This window comes from Triturus cristatus, chromosome 5_2 (assembly GCF_964204655.1).
Source record: "Triturus cristatus chromosome 5_2, aTriCri1.1, whole genome shotgun sequence".
In the NCBI taxonomy this organism is placed as follows: Eukaryota; Metazoa; Chordata; class Amphibia; order Caudata; family Salamandridae; genus Triturus; species Triturus cristatus.
Window position 1 is genome coordinate 576930686 of NC_140588.1, and position 18289 is coordinate 576948974.

Here is an 18289-nt window from a genome sequence, read left to right on the forward strand (position 1 = left end):
TGACTAAGCTAACTCCACTGTATAGATTGCCCATAAAGTACGAGTGGGGAAAAGTTAGGTGTCACACAGTGTGTTTGTCATAAGCAATTACCTTTATCCTCCTGCAAAAGCCTTTTTACTCTGCAATCACCTCTTGCTGGACAGCCTGCGCTGGAGCAGCCAGCATGAAAAGGGAGCTGAGTAAGGCAGGACCTAGGGTCTCACCAGGTTGGCCGAGTGGTTAAGGCGTTGGACTTAAGATCCAATGGACAGTTGTCCGCATGGGTTCGAGCCCCATCCCTGGTATGGGTTTTCAGCGGGTGTGTAGGAACTTGCAGATGCTTTTTTAAAGCATTTTCCTCTGCCCTCCTCACCCTCCCAGTGCCCTTCCTTAACAGTCCCAATTCACGTCTCAGCTGTGGGGTCTGCTGCTACTCTGCACTTAGCATGGATGCTTCCCAAAGCAATGCAGTGCCACCTACGCAGAGCCCCTGCTTAGAGAAATACACCTCCTATGTCTTTTCCCACTGAAGGGAGCAGGAGGAAGTACTTGCTTCCTGGGGAACATGGGCCTGCCACTGGAATTTGTTAACCCGCCTCTTGCGGATTTCTCCCCTTTCTTTGATTTACACCTGCAGGCTCTCCCTTGCCATCGGAGCAGGATCTGCTGATGCAGGCCCGGCTGGATCAAATGTGCAAAGGCTTGTCCCCAGGCCTCGGGAAAAAATTGAGCAGAGATTCCCGCCTCCGCCTCCGCCTCCTCTTGCCTTCCGAACGGGCTTCCAAACGGGCAATGCCCTGACGGGTCCCCCACGCCCCATCCTGCCCATGCCCACACCCCTGTATATGAGGGTGACCCATGTCCCTCACCCTCCATGCTCGAACGGAAGACACGTGTGTCCTGAGGGGAGCGCCAGACAGGCATTTCTCCGGCCAGGCAGACCCCTGCAGCACCCGTTAGGCTCCAAAGCCTGTACATTCCCAAGATGCCACTGGTCACTATGCAAATCAGACAGCCCTGGCCACACCCTCTCCGCCGCTGGGCTCTGCTGCTTTCGGTACGTGCAGCTCAGCTTTTTCTTACCCTGAACCAGACTTCCGTTTCAGCAAAAAGGTGGGTTGCAGTGGGTCCGGGATGCCATTTGGAGACAAAGCCTGCGGCCCTGTCAAAGATGACTTCCTGCCGCACACCATGTGGTCAGAAGCCTACGAAAAGAAGCGCACCTCGGAATACAGAATCTCACTTCCTCAAGAGCCTTGCACAAGAGATTTTCCTCCCGCCGAGGAAAGCAACTCAAAGGGAACCTTGCGAAAATCAAATTAGGAGCCAGATTGCGGGATGCTAGGCAAACTGTTTGTCAGAAAAGCAAATTCATTTTGAGAAGCCCTGACCTGCGGGAAGGAAAAGCATTCAAGGGCAGAAGAAGGACTGTTCCCTGACCGGGAATCGAACCCGGGCCGCGGCGGTGAGAGCACCGAATCCTAACCACTAGACCACCAGGGAACCCACAGCCATACAGCAAAAGTTCCTACACTGCTCTCCTAGTGACAAAGCTCATGGGGGCTGAAAGCATATTTTATTCTACAGCGAATATGAATCAGAACTTGAAAAAACACTCATGATTCCACCAGACTGTTTGTCACTTCCAAGCACAGGCCATCCCCTCCCCCGTGCTACTGAACCGACGAATTCCTGTACAATCGGGATCCCCGGGAAATCACAAGAGGGACACCTAGTGGCCGCTGATAGCTCAAAGACAGCTGGTACACCTTCTCACACCTACCTCGTTATTCAGCTTGCTGGAAGAATACATTGCGAATGACCGATTCAAGAGTGCAAGGGAGAAGAGTGCTCCAAAGTAGATGTATACATCGCAGCCGGGTTTTCCAGCAATTTACCTTTCTGATGAGCTGGTACTGCACTTTACGCCCACATAGAGCACCTGACTGGGTGGGGGACTGCGTGCGCATGAAGGTGGCTGAGGGCAATGGGAGCAAAGCAACCTGGGACACAGGGGACCCAGCCCCTTTCCTCTGCTTTCGTCTATAGGTCGGGGTGCCTTTTTAAGGACCTTCGATTAAAAAAAGCTGAGCTGCGTGGACAAATTACACACGTCTACGTCTTAGAGGGATCTTCCCTGACCGGGAATCGAACCCGGGCCGCGGCGGTGAAAGCGCCGAATCCTAGCCACTAGACCACCAGGGAGGAGATGCTCTTGTGAGCCTGCCTTGCTCACTTCCTTATTGTGACTAAGCTAACTCCACTGTATAGATTGCCCATAAAGTACGAGTGGGGAAAAGTTAGGTGTCACACAGTGTGTTTGTCATAAGCAATTACCTTTATCCTCCTGCAAAAGCCTTTTTACTCTGCAATCACCTCTTGCTGGACAGCCTGCGCTGGAGCAGCCAGCATGAAAAGGGAGCTGAGTAAGGCAGGGCCTAGGGTCTCACCAGGGTGGCCGAGTGGTTAAGGCGTTGGACTTAAGATCCAATGGACAGTTGTCCGCATGAGTTCGAGCCCCATCCCTGGTATGGGTTTTCAGCGGGTGTGTAGGAACTTGCAGATGCTTTTGTAAAGCATTTTCCTCTGCCCTCCTCACCCTCCCAGTGCCCTTCCTTAACAGTCCCAATTCACGTCTCAGCTGTGGGGTCTGCTGCTACTCTGCACTTAGCATGGATGTTTGCCAAAGCAATGCAGTGCCACCTATGCAGAGCCCCTGCTTAGAGAAATACACCTCCTATGTCTTTTCCCACTGAAGGGAGCAGGAGGAAGTACTTGCTTCCTGGGGAACATGGGCCTGCCACTGGAATTTGTTAACCCGCCTCTTGCGGATTTCTCCCCTTTCTTTGATTTACACCTGCAGGCTCTCCCTTGCCATCGGAGCAGGATCTGCTGATGCAGGCCCGGCTGGATCAAATGTGCAAAGGCTTGTCCCCAGGCCTCGGGAAAAAATTGAGCAGAGATTCCCGCCTCCGCCTCCGCCTCCTCTTGCCTTCCGAACGGGCTTCCAAACGGGCAATGCCCTGACGGGTCCCCCACGCCCCATCCTGCCCATGCCCACACCCCTGTATATGAGGGTGACCCATGTCCCTCACCCTCCATGCTCGAACGGAAGACACGTGTGTCCTGAGGGGAGCGCCAGACAGGCATTTCTCCGGCCAGGCAGACCCCTGCAGCACCCGTTAGGCTCCAAAGCCTGTACATTCCCAAGATGCCACTGGTCACTATGCAAATCAGACAGCCCTGGCCACACCCTCTCCGCCGCTGGGCTCTGCTGCTTTCGGTACGTGCAGCTCAGCTTTTTCTTACCCTGAACCAGACTTCCGTTTCAGCAAAAAGGTGGGTTGCAGTGGGTCCGGGATGCCATTTGGAGACAAAGCCTGCGGCCCTGTCAAAGATGACTTCCTGCCGCACACCATGTGGTCAGAAGCCTACGAAAAGAAGCGCACCTCGGAATACAGAATCTCACTTCCTCAAGAGCCTTGCACAAGAGATTTTCCTCCCGCCGAGGAAAGCAACTCAAAGGGAACCTTGCGAAAATCAAATTAGGAGCCAGATTGCGGGATGCTAGGCAAACTGTTTGTCAGAAAAGCAAATTCATTTTGAGAAGCCCTGACCTGCGGGAAGGAAAAGCATTCAAGGGCAGAAGAAGGACTGTTCCCTGACCGGGAATCGAACCCGGGCCGCGGCGGTGAGAGCGCCGAATCCTAACCACTAGACCACCAGGGAACCCACAGCCATACAGCAAAAGTTCCTACACTGCTCTCCTAGTGACAAAGCTCATGGGGGCTGAAAGCATATTTTATTCTACAGCGAATATGAATCAGAACTTGAAAAAACACTCATGATTCCACCAGACTGTTTGTCACTTCCAAGCACAGGCCATCCCCTCCCCCGTGCTACTGAACCGACGAATTCCTGTACAATCGGGATCCCCGGGAAATCACAAGAGGGACACCTAGTGGCCGCTGATAGCTCAAAGACAGCTGGTACACCTTCTCACACCTACCTCGTTATTCAGCTTGCTGGAAGAATACATTGCGAATGACCGATTCAAGAGTGCAAGGGAGAAGAGTGCTCCAAAGTAGATGTATACATCGCAGCCGGGTTTTCCAGCAATTTACCTTTCTGATGAGCTGGTACTGCACTTTACGCCCACATAGAGCACCTGACTGGGTGGGGGACTGCGTGCGCATGAAGGTGGCTGAGGGCAATGGGAGCAAAGCAACCTGGGACACAGGGGACCCAGCCCCTTTCCTCTGCTTTCGTCTATAGGTCGGGGTGCCTTTTTAAGGACCTTCGATTAAAAAAAGCTGAGCTGCGTGGACAAATTACACACGTCTACGTCTTAGAGGGATCTTCCCTGACCGGGAATCGAACCCGGGCCGCGGCGGTGAAAGCGCCGAATCCTAGCCACTAGACCACCAGGGAGGAGATGCTCTTGTGAGCCTGCCTTGCTCACTTCCTTATTGTGACTAAGCTAACTCCACTGTATAGATTGCCCATAAAGTACGAGTGGGGAAAAGTTAGGTGTCACACAGTGTGTTTGTCATAAGCAATTACCTTTATCCTCCTGCAAAAGCCTTTTTACTCTGCAATCACCTCTTGCTGGACAGCCTGCGCTGGAGCAGCCAGCATGAAAAGGGAGCTGAGTAAGGCAGGGCCTAGGGTCTCACCAGGGTGGCCGAGTGGTTAAGGCGTTGGACTTAAGATCCAATGGACAGTTGTCCGCATGGGTTCGAGCCCCATCCCTGGTATGGGTTTTCAGCGGGTGTGTAGGAACTTGCAGATGCTTTTTTAAAGCATTTTCCTCTGCCCTCCTCACCCTCCCAGTGCCCTTCCTTAACAGTCCCAATTCACGTCTCAGCTGTGGGGTCTGCTGCTACTCTGCACTTAGCATGGATGCTTCCCAAAGCAATGCAGTGCCACCTACGCAGAGCCCCTGCTTAGAGAAATACACCTCCTATGTCTTTTCCCACTGAAGGGAGCAGGAGGAAGTACTTGCTTCCTGGGGAACATGGGCCTGCCACTGGAATTTGTTAACCCGCCTCTTGCGGATTTCTCCCCTTTCTTTGATTTACACCTGCAGGCTCTCCCTTGCCATCGGAGCAGGATCTGCTGATGCAGGCCCGGCTGGATCAAATGTGCAAAGGCTTGTCCCCAGGCCTCGGGAAAAAATTGAGCAGAGATTCCCGCCTCCGCCTCCGCCTCCGCCTCCTCTTGCCTTCCGAACGGGCTTCCAAACGGGCAATGCCCTGACGGGTCCCCCACGCCCCATCCTGCCCATGCCCACACCCCTGTATATGAGGGTGACCCATGTCCCTCACCCTCCATGCTCGAACGGAAGACACGTGTGTCCTGAGGGGAGCGCCAGACAGGCATTTCTCCGGCCAGGCAGACCCCTGCAGCACCCGTTAGGCTCCAAAGCCTGTACATTCCCAAGATGCCACTGGTCACTATGCAAATCAGACAGCCCTGGCCACACCCTCTCCGCCGCTGGGCTCTGCTGCTTTCGGTACGTGCAGCTCAGCTTTTTCTTACCCTGAACCAGACTTCCGTTTCAGCAAAAAGGTGGGTTGCAGTGGGTCCGGGATGCCATTTGGAGACAAAGCCTGCGGCCCTGTCAAAGATGACTTCCTGCCGCACACCATGTGGTCAGAAGCCTACGAAAAGAAGCGCACCTCGGAATACAGAATCTCACTTCCTCAAGAGCCTTGCACAAGAGATTTTCCTCCCGCCGAGGAAAGCAACTCAAAGGGAACCTTGCGAAAATCAAATTAGGAGCCAGATTGCGGGATGCTAGGCAAACTGTTTGTCAGAAAAGCAAATTCATTTTGAGAAGCCCTGACCTGCGGGAAGGAAAAGCATTCAAGGGCAGAAGAAGGACTGTTCCCTGACCGGGAATCGAACCCGGGCCGCGGCGGTGAGAGCGCCGAATCCTAACCACTAGACCACCAGGGAACCCACAGCCATACAGCAAAAGTTCCTACACTGCTCTCCTAGTGACAAAGCTCATGGGGGCTGAAAGCATATTTTATTCTACAGCGAATATGAATCAGAACTTGAAAAAACACTCATGATTCCACCAGACTGTTTGTCACTTCCAAGCACAGGCCATCCCCTCCCCCGTGCTACTGAACCGACGAATTCCTGTACAATCGGGATCCCCGGGAAATCACAAGAGGGACACCTAGTGGCCGCTGATAGCTCAAAGACAGCTGGTACACCTTCTCACACCTACCTCGTTATTCAGCTTGCTGGAAGAATACATTGCGAATGACCGATTCAAGAGTGCAAGGGAGAAGAGTGCTCCAAAGTAGATGTATACATCGCAGCCGGGTTTTCCAGCAATTTACCTTTCTGATGAGCTGGTACTGCACTTTACGCCCACATAGAGCACCTGACTGAGTGGGGGACTGCGTGCGCATGAAGGTGGCTGAGGGCAATGGGAGCAAAGCAACCTGGGACACAGGGGACCCAGCCCCTTTCCTCTGCTTTCGTCTATAGGTCGGGTGCCTTTTTAAGGACCTTCGATTAAAAAAAGCTGAGCTGCGTGGACAAATTACGCACGTCTACGTCTTAGAGGGATCTTCCCTGACCGGGAATCGAACCCGGGCCGCGGCGGTGAAAGCGCCGAATCCTAGCCACTAGACCACCAGGGAGGAGATGCTCTTGTGAGCCTGCCTTGCTCACTTCCTTATTGTGACTAAGCTAACTCCACTGTATAGATTGCCCATAAAGTACGAGTGGGGAAAAGTTAGGTGTCACACAGTGTGTTTGTCATAAGCAATTACCTTTATCCTCCTGCAAAAGCCTTTTTACTCTGCAATCACCTCTTGCTGGACAGCCTGCGCTGGAGCAGCCAGCATGAAAAGGGAGCTGAGTAAGGCAGGACCTAGGGTCTCACCAGGGTGGCCGAGTGGTTAAGGCGTTGGACTTAAGATCCAATGGACAGTTGTCCGCATGGGTTCGAGCCCCATCCCTGGTATGGGTTTTCAGCGGGTGTGTAGGAACTTGCAGATGCTTTTGTAAAGCATTTTCCTCTGCCCTCCTCACCCTCCCAGTGCCCTTCCTTAACAGTCCCAATTCACGTCTCAGCTGTGGGGTCTGCTGCTACTCTGCACTTAGCATGGATGTTTGCCAAAGCAATGCAGTGCCACCTACGCAGAGCCCCTGCTTAGAGAAATACACCTCCTATGTCTTTTCCCACTGAAGGGAGCAGGAGGAAGTACTTGCTTCCTGGGGAACATGGGCCTGCCACTGGAATTTGTTAACCCGCCTCTTGCGGATTTCTCCCCTTTCTTTGATTTACACCTGCAGGCTCTCCCTTGCCATCGGAGCAGGATCTGCTGATGCAGGCCCGGCTGGATCAAATGTGCAAAGGCTTGTCCCCAGGCCTCGGGAAAAAATTGAGCAGAGATTCCCGCCTCCGCCTCCTCTTGCCTTCCGAACGGGCTTCCAAACGGGCAATGCCCTGACGGGTCCCCCACGCCCCATCCTGCCCATGCCCACACCCCTGTATATGAGGGTGACCCATGTCCCTCACCCTCCATGCTCGAACGGAAGACACGTGTGTCCTGAGGGGAGCGCCAGACAGGCATTTCTCCGGCCAGGCAGACCCCTGCAGCACCCGTTAGGCTCCAAAGCCTGTACATTCCCAAGATGCCACTGGTCACTATGCAAATCAGACAGCCCTGGCCACACCCTCTCCGCCGCTGGGCTCTGCTGCTTTCGGTACGTGCAGCTCAGCTTTTTCTTACCCTGAACCAGACTTCCGTTTCAGCAAAAAGGTGGGTTGCAGTGGGTCCGGGATGCCATTTGGAGACAAAGCCTGCGGCCCTGTCAAAGATGACTTCCTGCCGCACACCATGTGGTCAGAAGCCTACGAAAAGAAGCGCACCTCGGAATACAGAATCTCACTTCCTCAAGAGCCTTGCACAAGAGATTTTCCTCCCGCCGAGGAAAGCAACTCAAAGGGAACCTTGCGAAAATCAAATTAGGAGCCAGATTGCGGGATGCTAGGCAAACTGTTTGTCAGAAAAGCAAATTCATTTTGAGAAGCCCTGACCTGCGGGAAGGAAAAGCATTCAAGGGCAGAAGAAGGACTGTTCCCTGACCGGGAATCGAACCCGGGCCGCGGCGGTGAGAGCGCCGAATCCTAACCACTAGACCACCAGGTAACCCACAGCCATACAGCAAAAGTTCCTACACTGCTCTCCTAGTGACAAAGCTCATGGGGGCTGAAAGCATATTTTATTCTACAGCGAATATGAATCAGAACTTGAAAAAACACTCATGATTCCACCAGACTGTTTGTCACTTCCAAGCACAGGCCATCCCCTCCCCCGTGCTACTGAACCGACGAATTCCTGTACAATCGGGATCCCCGGGAAATCACAAGAGGGACACCTAGTGGCCGCTGATAGCTCAAAGACAGCTGGTACACCTTCTCACACCTACCTCGTTATTCAGCTTGCTGGAAGAATACATTGCGAATGACCGATTCAAGAGTGCAAGGGAGAAGAGTGCTCCAAAGTAGATGTATACATCGCAGCCGGGTTTTCCAGCAATTTACCTTTCTGATGAGCTGGTACTGCACTTTACGCCCACATAGAGCACCTGACTGGGTGGGGGACTGCGTGCGCATGAAGGTGGCTGAGGGCAATGGGAGCAAAGCAACCTGGGACACAGGGGACCCAGCCCCTTTCCTCTGCTTTCGTCTATAGGTCGGGGTGCCTTTTTAAGGACCTTCGATTAAAAAAAGCTGAGCTGCGTGGACAAATTACACACGTCTACGTCTTAGAGGGATCTTCCCTGACCGGGAATCGAACCCGGGCCGCGGCGGTGAAAGCGCCGAATCCTAGCCACTAGACCACCAGGGAGGAGATGCTCTTGTGAGCCTGCCTTGCTCACTTCCTTATTGTGACTAAGCTAACTCCACTGTATAGATTGCCCATAAAGTACGAGTGGGGAAAAGTTAGGTGTCACACAGTGTGTTTGTCATAAGCAATTACCTTTATCCTCCTGCAAAAGCCTTTTTACTCTGCAATCACCTCTTGCTGGACAGCCTGCGCTGGAGCAGCCAGCATGAAAAGGGAGCTGAGTAAGGCAGGGCCTAGGGTCTCACCAGGGTGGCCGAGTGGTTAAGGCGTTGGACTTAAGATCCAATGGACAGTTGTCCGCATGGGTTCGAGCCCCATCCCTGGTATGGGTTTTCAGCGGGTGTGTAGGAACTTGCAGATGCTTTTTTAAAGCATTTTCCTCTGCCCTCCTCACCCTCCCAGTGCCCTTCCTTAACAGTCCCAATTCACGTCTCAGCTGTGGGGTCTGCTGCTACTCTGCACTTAGCATGGATGCTTCCCAAAGCAATGCAGTGCCACCTACGCAGAGCCCCTGCTTAGAGAAATACACCTCCTATGTCTTTTCCCACTGAAGGGAGCAGGAGGAAGTACTTGCTTCCTGGGGAACATGGGCCTGCCACTGGAATTTGTTAACCCGCCTCTTGCGGATTTCTCCCCTTTCTTTGATTTACACCTGCAGGCTCTCCCTTGCCATCGGAGCAGGATCTGCTGATGCAGGCCCGGCTGGATCAAATGTGCAAAGGCTTGTCCCCAGGCCTCGGGAAAAAATTGAGCAGAGATTCCCGCCTCCGCCTCCTCTTGCCTTCCGAACAGGCTTCCAAACGGGCAATGCCCTGACGGGTCCCCCACGCCCCATCCTGCCCATGCCCACACCCCTGTATATGAGGGTGACCCATGTCCCTCACCCTCCATGCTCGAACGGAAGACACGTGTGTCCTGAGGGGAGCGCCAGACAGGCATTTCTCCGGCCAGGCAGACCCCTGCAGCACCCGTTAGGCTCCAAAGCCTGTACATTCCCAAGATGCCACTGGTCACTATGCAAATCAGACAGCCCTGGCCACACCCTCTCCGCCGCTGGGCTCTGCTGCTTTCGGTACGTGCAGCTCAGCTTTTTCTTACCCTGAACCAGACTTCCGTTTCAGCAAAAAGGTGGGTTGCAGTGGGTCCGGGATGCCATTTGGAGACAAAGCCTGCGGCCCTGTCAAAGATGACTTCCTGCCGCACACCATGTGGTCAGAAGCCTACGAAAAGAAGCGCACCTCGGAATACAGAATCTCACTTCCTCAAGAGCCTTGCACAAGAGATTTTCCTCCCGCCGAGGAAAGCAACTCAAAGGGAACCTTGCGAAAATCAAATTAGGAGCCAGATTGCGGGATGCTAGGCAAACTGTTTGTCAGAAAAGCAAATTCATTTTGAGAAGCCCTGACCTGCGGGAAGGAAAAGCATTCAAGGGCAGAAGAAGGACTGTTCCCTGACCGGGAATCGAACCCGGGCCGCGGCGGTGAGAGCGCCGAATCCTAACCACTAGACCACCAGGGAACCCACAGCCATACAGCAAAAGTTCCTACACTGCTCTCCTAGTGACAAAGCTCATGGGGGCTGAAAGCATATTTTATTCTACAGCGAATATGAATCAGAACTTGAAAAAACACTCATGATTCCACCAGACTGTTTGTCACTTCCAAGCACAGGCCATCCCCTCCCCCGTGCTACTGAACCGACGAATTCCTGTACAATCGGGATCCCCGGGAAATCACAAGAGGGACACCTAGTGGCCGCTGATAGCTCAAAGACAGCTGGTACACCTTCTCACACCTACCTCGTTATTCAGCTTGCTGGAAGAATACATTGCGAATGACCGATTCAAGAGTGCAAGGGAGAAGAGTGCTCCAAAGTAGATGTATACATCGCAGCCGGGTTTTCCAGCAATTTACCTTTCTGATGAGCTGGTACTGCACTTTACGCCCACATAGAGCACCTGACTGGGTGGGGGACTGCGTGCGCATGAAGGTGGCTGAGGGCAATGGGAGCAAAGCAACCTGGGACACAGGGGACCCAGCCCCTTTCCTCTGCTTTCGTCTATAGGTCGGGGTGCCTTTTTAAGGACCTTCGATTAAAAAAAGCTGAGCTGCGTGGACAAATTACGCACGTCTACGTCTTAGAGGGATCTTCCCTGACCGGGAATCGAACCCGGGCCGCGGCGGTGAAAGCGCCGAATCCTAGCCACTAGACCACCAGGGAGGAGATGCTCTTGTGAGCCTGCCTTGCTCACTTCCTTATTGTGACTAAGCTAACTCCACTGTATAGATTGCCCATAAAGTACGAGTGGGGAAAAGTTAGGTGTCACACAGTGTGTTTGTCATAAGCAATTACCTTTATCCTCCTGCAAAAGCCTTTTTACTCTGCAATCACCTCTTGCTGGACAGCCTGCGCTGGAGCAGCCAGCATGAAAAGGGAGCTGAGTAAGGCAGGACCTAGGGTCTCACCAGGGTGGCCGAGTGGTTAAGGCGTTGGACTTAAGATCCAATGGACAGTTGTCCGCATGGGTTCGAGCCCCATCCCTGGTATGGGTTTTCAGCGGGTGTGTAGGAACTTGCAGATGCTTTTTTAAAGCATTTTCCTCTGCCCTCCTCACCCTCCCAGTGCCCTTCCTTAACAGTCCCAATTCACGTCTCAGCTGTGGGGTCTGCTGCTACTCTGCACTTAGCATGGATGCTTCCCAAAGCAATGCAGTGCCACCTACGCAGAGCCCCTGCTTAGAGAAATACACCTCCTATGTCTTTTCCCACTGAAGGGAGCAGGAGGAAGTACTTGCTTCCTGGGGAACATGGGCCTGCCACTGGAATTTGTTAACCCGCCTCTTGCGGATTTCTCCCCTTTCTTTGATTTACACCTGCAGGCTCTCCCTTGCCATCGGAGCAGGATCTGCTGATGCAGGCCCGGCTGGATCAAATGTGCAAAGGCTTGTCCCCAGGCCTCGGGAAAAAATTGAGCAGAGATTCCCGCCTCCGCCTCCGCCTCCTCTTGCCTTCCGAACGGGCTTCCAAACGGGCAATGCCCTGACGGGTCCCCCACGCCCCATCCTGCCCATGCCCACACCCCTGTATATGAGGGTGACCCATGTCCCTCACCCTCCATGCTCGAACGGAAGACACGTGTGTCCTGAGGGGAGCGCCAGACAGGCATTTCTCCGGCCAGGCAGACCCCTGCAGCACCCGTTAGGCTCCAAAGCCTGTACATTCCCAAGATGCCACTGGTCACTATGCAAATCAGACAGCCCTGGCCACACCCTCTCCGCCGCTGGGCTCTGCTGCTTTCGGTACGTGCAGCTCAGCTTTTTCTTACCCTGAACCAGACTTCCGTTTCAGCAAAAAGGTGGGTTGCAGTGGGTCCGGGATGCCATTTGGAGACAAAGCCTGCGGCCCTGTCAAAGATGACTTCCTGCCGCACACCATGTGGTCAGAAGCCTACGAAAAGAAGCGCACCTCGGAATACAGAATCTCACTTCCTCAAGAGCCTTGCACAAGAGATTTTCCTCCCGCCGAGGAAAGCAACTCAAAGGGAACCTTGCGAAAATCAAATTAGGAGCCAGATTGCGGGATGCTAGGCAAACTGTTTGTCAGAAAAGCAAATTCATTTTGAGAAGCCCTGACCTGCGGGAAGGAAAAGCATTCAAGGGCAGAAGAAGGACTGTTCCCTGACCGGGAATCGAACCCGGGCCGCGGCGGTGAGAGCGCCGAATCCTAACCACTAGACCACCAGGGAACCCACAGCCATACAGCAAAAGTTCCTACACTGCTCTCCTAGTGACAAAGCTCATGGGGGCTGAAAGCATATTTTATTCTACAGCGAATATGAATCAGAACTTGAAAAAACACTCATGATTCCACCAGACTGTTTGTCACTTCCAAGCACAGGCCATCCCCTCCCCCGTGCTACTGAACCGACGAATTCCTGTACAATCGGGATCCCCGGGAAATCACAAGAGGGACACCTAGTGGCCGCTGATAGCTCAAAGACAGCTGGTACACCTTCTCACACCTACCTCGTTATTCAGCTTGCTGGAAGAATACATTGCGAATGACCGATTCAAGAGTGCAAGGGAGAAGAGTGCTCCAAAGTAGATGTATACATCGCAGCCGGGTTTTCCAGCAATTTACCTTTCTGATGAGCTGGTACTGCACTTTACGCCCACATAGAGCACCTGACTGGGTGGGGGACTGCGTGCGCATGAAGGTGGCTGAGGGCAATGGGAGCAAAGCAACCTGGGACACAGGGGACCCAGCCCCTTTCCTCTGCTTTCGTCTATAGGTCGGGGTGCCTTTTTAAGGACCTTCGATTAAAAAAAGCTGAGCTGCGTGGACAAATTACACACGTCTACGTCTTAGAGGGATCTTCCCTGACCGGGAATCGAACCCGGGCCGCGGCGGTGAAAGCGCCGAATCCTAGCCACTAGACCACCAGGGAGGAGATGCTCTTGTGAGCCTGCCTTGCTCACTTCCTTATTGTGACTAAGCTAACTCCACTGTATAGATTGCCCATAAAGTACGAGTGGGGAAAAGTTAGGTGTCACACAGTGTGTTTGTCATAAGCAATTACCTTTATCCTCCTGCAAAAGCCTTTTTACTCTGCAATCACCTCTTGCTGGACAGCCTGCGCTGGAGCAGCCAGCATGAAAAGGGAGCTGAGTAAGGCAGGGCCTAGGGTCTCACCAGGGTGGCCGAGTGGTTAAGGCGTTGGACTTAAGATCCAATGGACAGTTGTCCGCATGAGTTCGAGCCCCATCCCTGGTATGGGTTTTCAGCGGGTGTGTAGGAACTTGCAGATGCTTTTGTAAAGCATTTTCCTCTGCCCTCCTCACCCTCCCAGTGCCCTTCCTTAACAGTCCCAATTCACGTCTCAGCTGTGGGGTCTGCTGCTACTCTGCACTTAGCATGGATGTTTGCCAAAGCAATGCAGTGCCACCTATGCAGAGCCCCTGCTTAGAGAAATACACCTCCTATGTCTTTTCCCACTGAAGGGAGCAGGAGGAAGTACTTGCTTCCTGGGGAACATGGGCCTGCCACTGGAATTTGTTAACCCGCCTCTTGCGGATTTCTCCCCTTTCTTTGATTTACACCTGCAGGCTCTCCCTTGCCATCGGAGCAGGATCTGCTGATGCAGGCCCGGCTGGATCAAATGTGCAAAGGCTTGTCCCCAGGCCTCGGGAAAAAATTGAGCAGAGATTCCCGCCTCCGCCTCCGCCTCCTCTTGCCTTCCGAACGGGCTTCCAAACGGGCAATGCCCTGACGGGTCCCCCACGCCCCATCCTGCCCATGCCCACACCCCTGTATATGAGGGTGACCCATGTCCCTCACCCTCCATGCTCGAACGGAAGACACGTGTGTCCTGAGGGGAGCGCCAGACAGGCATTTCTCCGGCCAGGCAGACCCCTGCAGCACCCGTTAGGCTCCAAAGCCTGTACATTCCCAAGATGCCACTGGTCACTATGCAAATCAGACAGCCCTGGCCACACCCTCTCCGCCGCTGGGCTCTGCTGCTTTCGGTACGTGCAGCTCAGCTTTTTCTTACCCTGAACCAGACTTCCGTTTCAGCAAAAAGGTGGGTTGCAGTGGGTCCGGGATGCCATTTGGAGACAAAGCCTGCGGCCCTGTCAAAGATGACTTCCTGCCGCACACCATGTGGTCAGAAGCCTACGAAAAGAAGCGCACCTCGGAATACAGAATCTCACTTCCTCAAGAGCCTTGCACAAGAGATTTTCCTCCCGCCGAGGAAAGCAACTCAAAGGGAACCTTGCGAAAATCAAATTAGGAGCCAGATTGCGGGATGCTAGGCAAACTGTTTGTCAGAAAAGCAAATTCATTTTGAGAAGCCCTGACCTGCGGGAAGGAAAAGCATTCAAGGGCAGAAGAAGGACTGTTCCCTGACCGGGAATCGAACCCGGGCCGCGGCGGTGAGAGCGCCGAATCCTAACCACTAGACCACCAGGTAACCCACAGCCATACAGCAAAAGTTCCTACACTGCTCTCCTAGTGACAAAGCTCATGGGGGCTGAAAGCATATTTTATTCTACAGCGAATATGAATCAGAACTTGAAAAAACACTCATGATTCCACCAGACTGTTTGTCACTTCCAAGCACAGGCCATCCCCTCCCCCGTGCTACTGAACCGACGAATTCCTGTACAATCGGGATCCCCGGGAAATCACAAGAGGGACACCTAGTGGCCGCTGATAGCTCAAAGACAGCTGGTACACCTTCTCACACCTACCTCGTTATTCAGCTTGCTGGAAGAATACATTGCGAATGACCGATTCAAGAGTGCAAGGGAGAAGAGTGCTCCAAAGTAGATGTATACATCGCAGCCGGGTTTTCCAGCAATTTACCTTTCTGATGAGCTGGTACTGCACTTTACGCCCACATAGAGCACCTGACTGGGTGGGGGACTGCGTGCGCATGAAGGTGGCTGAGGGCAATGGGAGCAAAGCAACCTGGGACACAGGGGACCCAGCCCCTTTCCTCTGCTTTCGTCTATAGGTCGGGGTGCCTTTTTAAGGACCTTCGATTAAAAAAAGCTGAGCTGCGTGGACAAATTACACACGTCTACGTCTTAGAGGGATCTTCCCTGACCGGGAATCGAACCCGGGCCGCGGCGGTGAAAGCGCCGAATCCTAGCCACTAGACCACCAGGGAGGAGATGCTCTTGTGAGCCTGCCTTGCTCACTTCCTTATTGTGACTAAGCTAACTCCACTGTATAGATTGCCCATAAAGTACGAGTGGGGAAAAGTTAGGTGTCACACAGTGTGTTTGTCATAAGCAATTACCTTTATCCTCCTGCAAAAGCCTTTTTACTCTGCAATCACCTCTTGCTGGACAGCCTGCGCTGGAGCAGCCAGCATGAAAAGGGAGCTGAGTAAGGCAGGGCCTAGGGTCTCACCAGGGTGGCCGAGTGGTTAAGGCGTTGGACTTAAGATCCAATGGACAGTTGTCCGCATGGGTTCGAGCCCCATCCCTGGTATGGGTTTTCAGCGGGTGTGTAGGAACTTGCAGATGCTTTTTTAAAGCATTTTCCTCTGCCCTCCTCACCCTCCCAGTGCCCTTCCTTAACAGTCCCAATTCACGTCTCAGCTGTGGGGTCTGCTGCTACTCTGCACTTAGCATGGATGCTTCCCAAAGCAATGCAGTGCCACCTACGCAGAGCCCCTGCTTAGAGAAATACACCTCCTATGTCTTTTCCCACTGAAGGGAGCAGGAGGAAGTACTTGCTTCCTGGGGAACATGGGCCTGCCACTGGAATTTGTTAACCCGCCTCTTGCGGATTTCTCCCCTTTCTTTGATTTACACCTGCAGGCTCTCCCTTGCCATCGGAGCAGGATCTGCTGATGCAGGCCCGGCTGGATCAAATGTGCAAAGGCTTGTCCCCAGGCCTCGGGAAAAAATTGAGCAGAGATTCCCGCCTCCGCCTCCGCCTCCGCCTCCTCTTGCCTTCCGAACGGGCTTCCAAACGGGCAATGCCCTGACGGGTCCCCCACGCCCCATCCTGCCCATGCCCACACCCCTGTATATGAGGGTGACCCATGTCCCTCACCCTCCATGCTCGAACGGAAGACACGTGTGTCCTGAGGGGAGCGCCAGACAGGCATTTCTCCGGCCAGGCAGACCCCTGCAGCACCCGTTAGGCTCCAAAGCCTGTACATTCCCAAGATGCCACTGGTCACTATGCAAATCAGACAGCCCTGGCCACACCCTCTCCGCCGCTGGGCTCTGCTGCTTTCGGTACGTGCAGCTCAGCTTTTTCTTACCCTGAACCAGACTTCCGTTTCAGCAAAAAGGTGGGTTGCAGTGGGTCCGGGATGCCATTTGGAGACAAAGCCTGCGGCCCTGTCAAAGATGACTTCCTGCCGCACACCATGTGGTCAGAAGCCTACGAAAAGAAGCGCACCTCGGAATACAGAATCTCACTTCCTCAAGAGCCTTGCACAAGAGATTTTCCTCCCGCCGAGGAAAGCAACTCAAAGGGAACCTTGCGAAAATCAAATTAGGAGCCAGATTGCGGGATGCTAGGCAAACTGTTTGTCAGAAAAGCAAATTCATTTTGAGAAGCCCTGACCTGCGGGAAGGAAAAGCATTCAAGGGCAGAAGAAGGACTGTTCCCTGACCGGGAATCGAACCCGGGCCGCGGCGGTGAGAGCGCCGAATCCTAACCACTAGACCACCAGGGAACCCACAGCCATACAGCAAAAGTTCCTACACTGCTCTCCTAGTGACAAAGCTCATGGGGGCTGAAAGCATATTTTATTCTACAGCGAATATGAATCAGAACTTGAAAAAACACTCATGATTCCACCAGACTGTTTGTCACTTCCAAGCACAGGCCATCCCCTCCCCCGTGCTACTGAACCGACGAATTCCTGTACAATCGGGATCCCCGGGAAATCACAAGAGGGACACCTAGTGGCCGCTGATAGCTCAAAGACAGCTGGTACACCTTCTCACACCTACCTCGTTATTCAGCTTGCTGGAAGAATACATTGCGAATGACCGATTCAAGAGTGCAAGGGAGAAGAGTGCTCCAAAGTAGATGTATACATCGCAGCCGGGTTTTCCAGCAATTTACCTTTCTGATGAGCTGGTACTGCACTTTACGCCCACATAGAGCACCTGACTGAGTGGGGGACTGCGTGCGCATGAAGGTGGCTGAGGGCAATGGGAGCAAAGCAACCTGGGACACAGGGGACCCAGCCCCTTTCCTCTGCTTTCGTCTATAGGTCGGGTGCCTTTTTAAGGACCTTCGATTAAAAAAAGCTGAGCTGCGTGGACAAATTACGCACGTCTACGTCTTAGAGGGATCTTCCCTGACCGGGAATCGAACCCGGGCCGCGGCGGTGAAAGCGCCGAATCCTAGCCACTAGACCACCAGGGAGGAGATGCTCTTGTGAGCCTGCCTTGCTCACTTCCTTATTGTGACTAAGCTAACTCCACTGTATAGATTGCCCATAAAGTACGAGTGGGGAAAAGTTAGGTGTCACACAGTGTGTTTGTCATAAGCAATTACCTTTATCCTCCTGCAAAAGCCTTTTTACTCTGCAATCACCTCTTGCTGGACAGCCTGCGCTGGAGCAGCCAGCATGAAAAGGGAGCTGAGTAAGGCAGGACCTAGGGTCTCACCAGGGTGGCCGAGTGGTTAAGGCGTTGGACTTAAGATCCAATGGACAGTTGTCCGCATGGGTTCGAGCCCCATCCCTGGTATGGGTTTTCAGCGGGTGTGTAGGAACTTGCAGATGCTTTTGTAAAGCATTTTCCTCTGCCCTCCTCACCCTCCCAGTGCCCTTCCTTAACAGTCCCAATTCACGTCTCAGCTGTGGGGTCTGCTGCTACTCTGCACTTAGCATGGATGTTTGCCAAAGCAATGCAGTGCCACCTACGCAGAGCCCCTGCTTAGAGAAA

General features: G+C 53.4%; 20 non-coding genes across 20 annotated transcripts; 6 read left to right on the plus strand and 14 right to left on the minus strand.

The window, feature by feature from the left end:
* Positions 1-1411: 1411 nt before the first annotated feature.
* Positions 1412-1483, minus strand: TRNAE-CUC (transfer RNA glutamic acid (anticodon CUC)). Its single transcript has one exon. It is a non-coding gene; the product is annotated as a tRNA-Glu (tRNA).
* Positions 1484-2113: 630 nt separating this feature from the next.
* Positions 2114-2185, minus strand: TRNAE-UUC (transfer RNA glutamic acid (anticodon UUC)). Its single transcript has one exon. It is a non-coding gene; the product is annotated as a tRNA-Glu (tRNA).
* Positions 2186-3637: 1452 nt separating this feature from the next.
* TRNAE-CUC (transfer RNA glutamic acid (anticodon CUC)) lies at positions 3638-3709 on the minus strand. The gene has a single exon. It is a non-coding gene; the product is annotated as a tRNA-Glu (tRNA).
* A 630-nt stretch (positions 3710-4339) lies between these two features.
* Positions 4340-4411, minus strand: TRNAE-UUC (transfer RNA glutamic acid (anticodon UUC)). Its single transcript has one exon. It is a non-coding gene; the product is annotated as a tRNA-Glu (tRNA).
* A 243-nt stretch (positions 4412-4654) lies between these two features.
* Positions 4655-4737, plus strand: TRNAL-UAA (transfer RNA leucine (anticodon UAA)). The gene has a single exon. It is a non-coding gene; the product is annotated as a tRNA-Leu (tRNA).
* A 1132-nt stretch (positions 4738-5869) lies between these two features.
* Positions 5870-5941, minus strand: TRNAE-CUC (transfer RNA glutamic acid (anticodon CUC)). Its single transcript has one exon. It is a non-coding gene; the product is annotated as a tRNA-Glu (tRNA).
* Positions 5942-6570: 629 nt separating this feature from the next.
* TRNAE-UUC (transfer RNA glutamic acid (anticodon UUC)) lies at positions 6571-6642 on the minus strand. Its single transcript has one exon. It is a non-coding gene; the product is annotated as a tRNA-Glu (tRNA).
* Positions 6643-6885: 243 nt separating this feature from the next.
* Positions 6886-6968, plus strand: TRNAL-UAA (transfer RNA leucine (anticodon UAA)). The gene has a single exon. It is a non-coding gene; the product is annotated as a tRNA-Leu (tRNA).
* A 1822-nt stretch (positions 6969-8790) lies between these two features.
* TRNAE-UUC (transfer RNA glutamic acid (anticodon UUC)) lies at positions 8791-8862 on the minus strand. Its single transcript has one exon. It is a non-coding gene; the product is annotated as a tRNA-Glu (tRNA).
* Positions 8863-9105: 243 nt separating this feature from the next.
* On the plus strand, positions 9106-9188 carry TRNAL-UAA (transfer RNA leucine (anticodon UAA)). The gene has a single exon. It is a non-coding gene; the product is annotated as a tRNA-Leu (tRNA).
* A 1120-nt stretch (positions 9189-10308) lies between these two features.
* On the minus strand, positions 10309-10380 carry TRNAE-CUC (transfer RNA glutamic acid (anticodon CUC)). Its single transcript has one exon. It is a non-coding gene; the product is annotated as a tRNA-Glu (tRNA).
* A 630-nt stretch (positions 10381-11010) lies between these two features.
* On the minus strand, positions 11011-11082 carry TRNAE-UUC (transfer RNA glutamic acid (anticodon UUC)). The gene has a single exon. It is a non-coding gene; the product is annotated as a tRNA-Glu (tRNA).
* Positions 11083-11325: 243 nt separating this feature from the next.
* Positions 11326-11408, plus strand: TRNAL-UAA (transfer RNA leucine (anticodon UAA)). The gene has a single exon. It is a non-coding gene; the product is annotated as a tRNA-Leu (tRNA).
* A 1126-nt stretch (positions 11409-12534) lies between these two features.
* Positions 12535-12606, minus strand: TRNAE-CUC (transfer RNA glutamic acid (anticodon CUC)). The gene has a single exon. It is a non-coding gene; the product is annotated as a tRNA-Glu (tRNA).
* A 630-nt stretch (positions 12607-13236) lies between these two features.
* TRNAE-UUC (transfer RNA glutamic acid (anticodon UUC)) lies at positions 13237-13308 on the minus strand. The gene has a single exon. It is a non-coding gene; the product is annotated as a tRNA-Glu (tRNA).
* Positions 13309-15462: 2154 nt separating this feature from the next.
* TRNAE-UUC (transfer RNA glutamic acid (anticodon UUC)) lies at positions 15463-15534 on the minus strand. The gene has a single exon. It is a non-coding gene; the product is annotated as a tRNA-Glu (tRNA).
* A 243-nt stretch (positions 15535-15777) lies between these two features.
* Positions 15778-15860, plus strand: TRNAL-UAA (transfer RNA leucine (anticodon UAA)). The gene has a single exon. It is a non-coding gene; the product is annotated as a tRNA-Leu (tRNA).
* Positions 15861-16992: 1132 nt separating this feature from the next.
* On the minus strand, positions 16993-17064 carry TRNAE-CUC (transfer RNA glutamic acid (anticodon CUC)). Its single transcript has one exon. It is a non-coding gene; the product is annotated as a tRNA-Glu (tRNA).
* Positions 17065-17693: 629 nt separating this feature from the next.
* On the minus strand, positions 17694-17765 carry TRNAE-UUC (transfer RNA glutamic acid (anticodon UUC)). The gene has a single exon. It is a non-coding gene; the product is annotated as a tRNA-Glu (tRNA).
* Positions 17766-18008: 243 nt separating this feature from the next.
* On the plus strand, positions 18009-18091 carry TRNAL-UAA (transfer RNA leucine (anticodon UAA)). Its single transcript has one exon. It is a non-coding gene; the product is annotated as a tRNA-Leu (tRNA).
* The last annotated feature ends 198 nt before the right edge of the window (positions 18092-18289 follow it).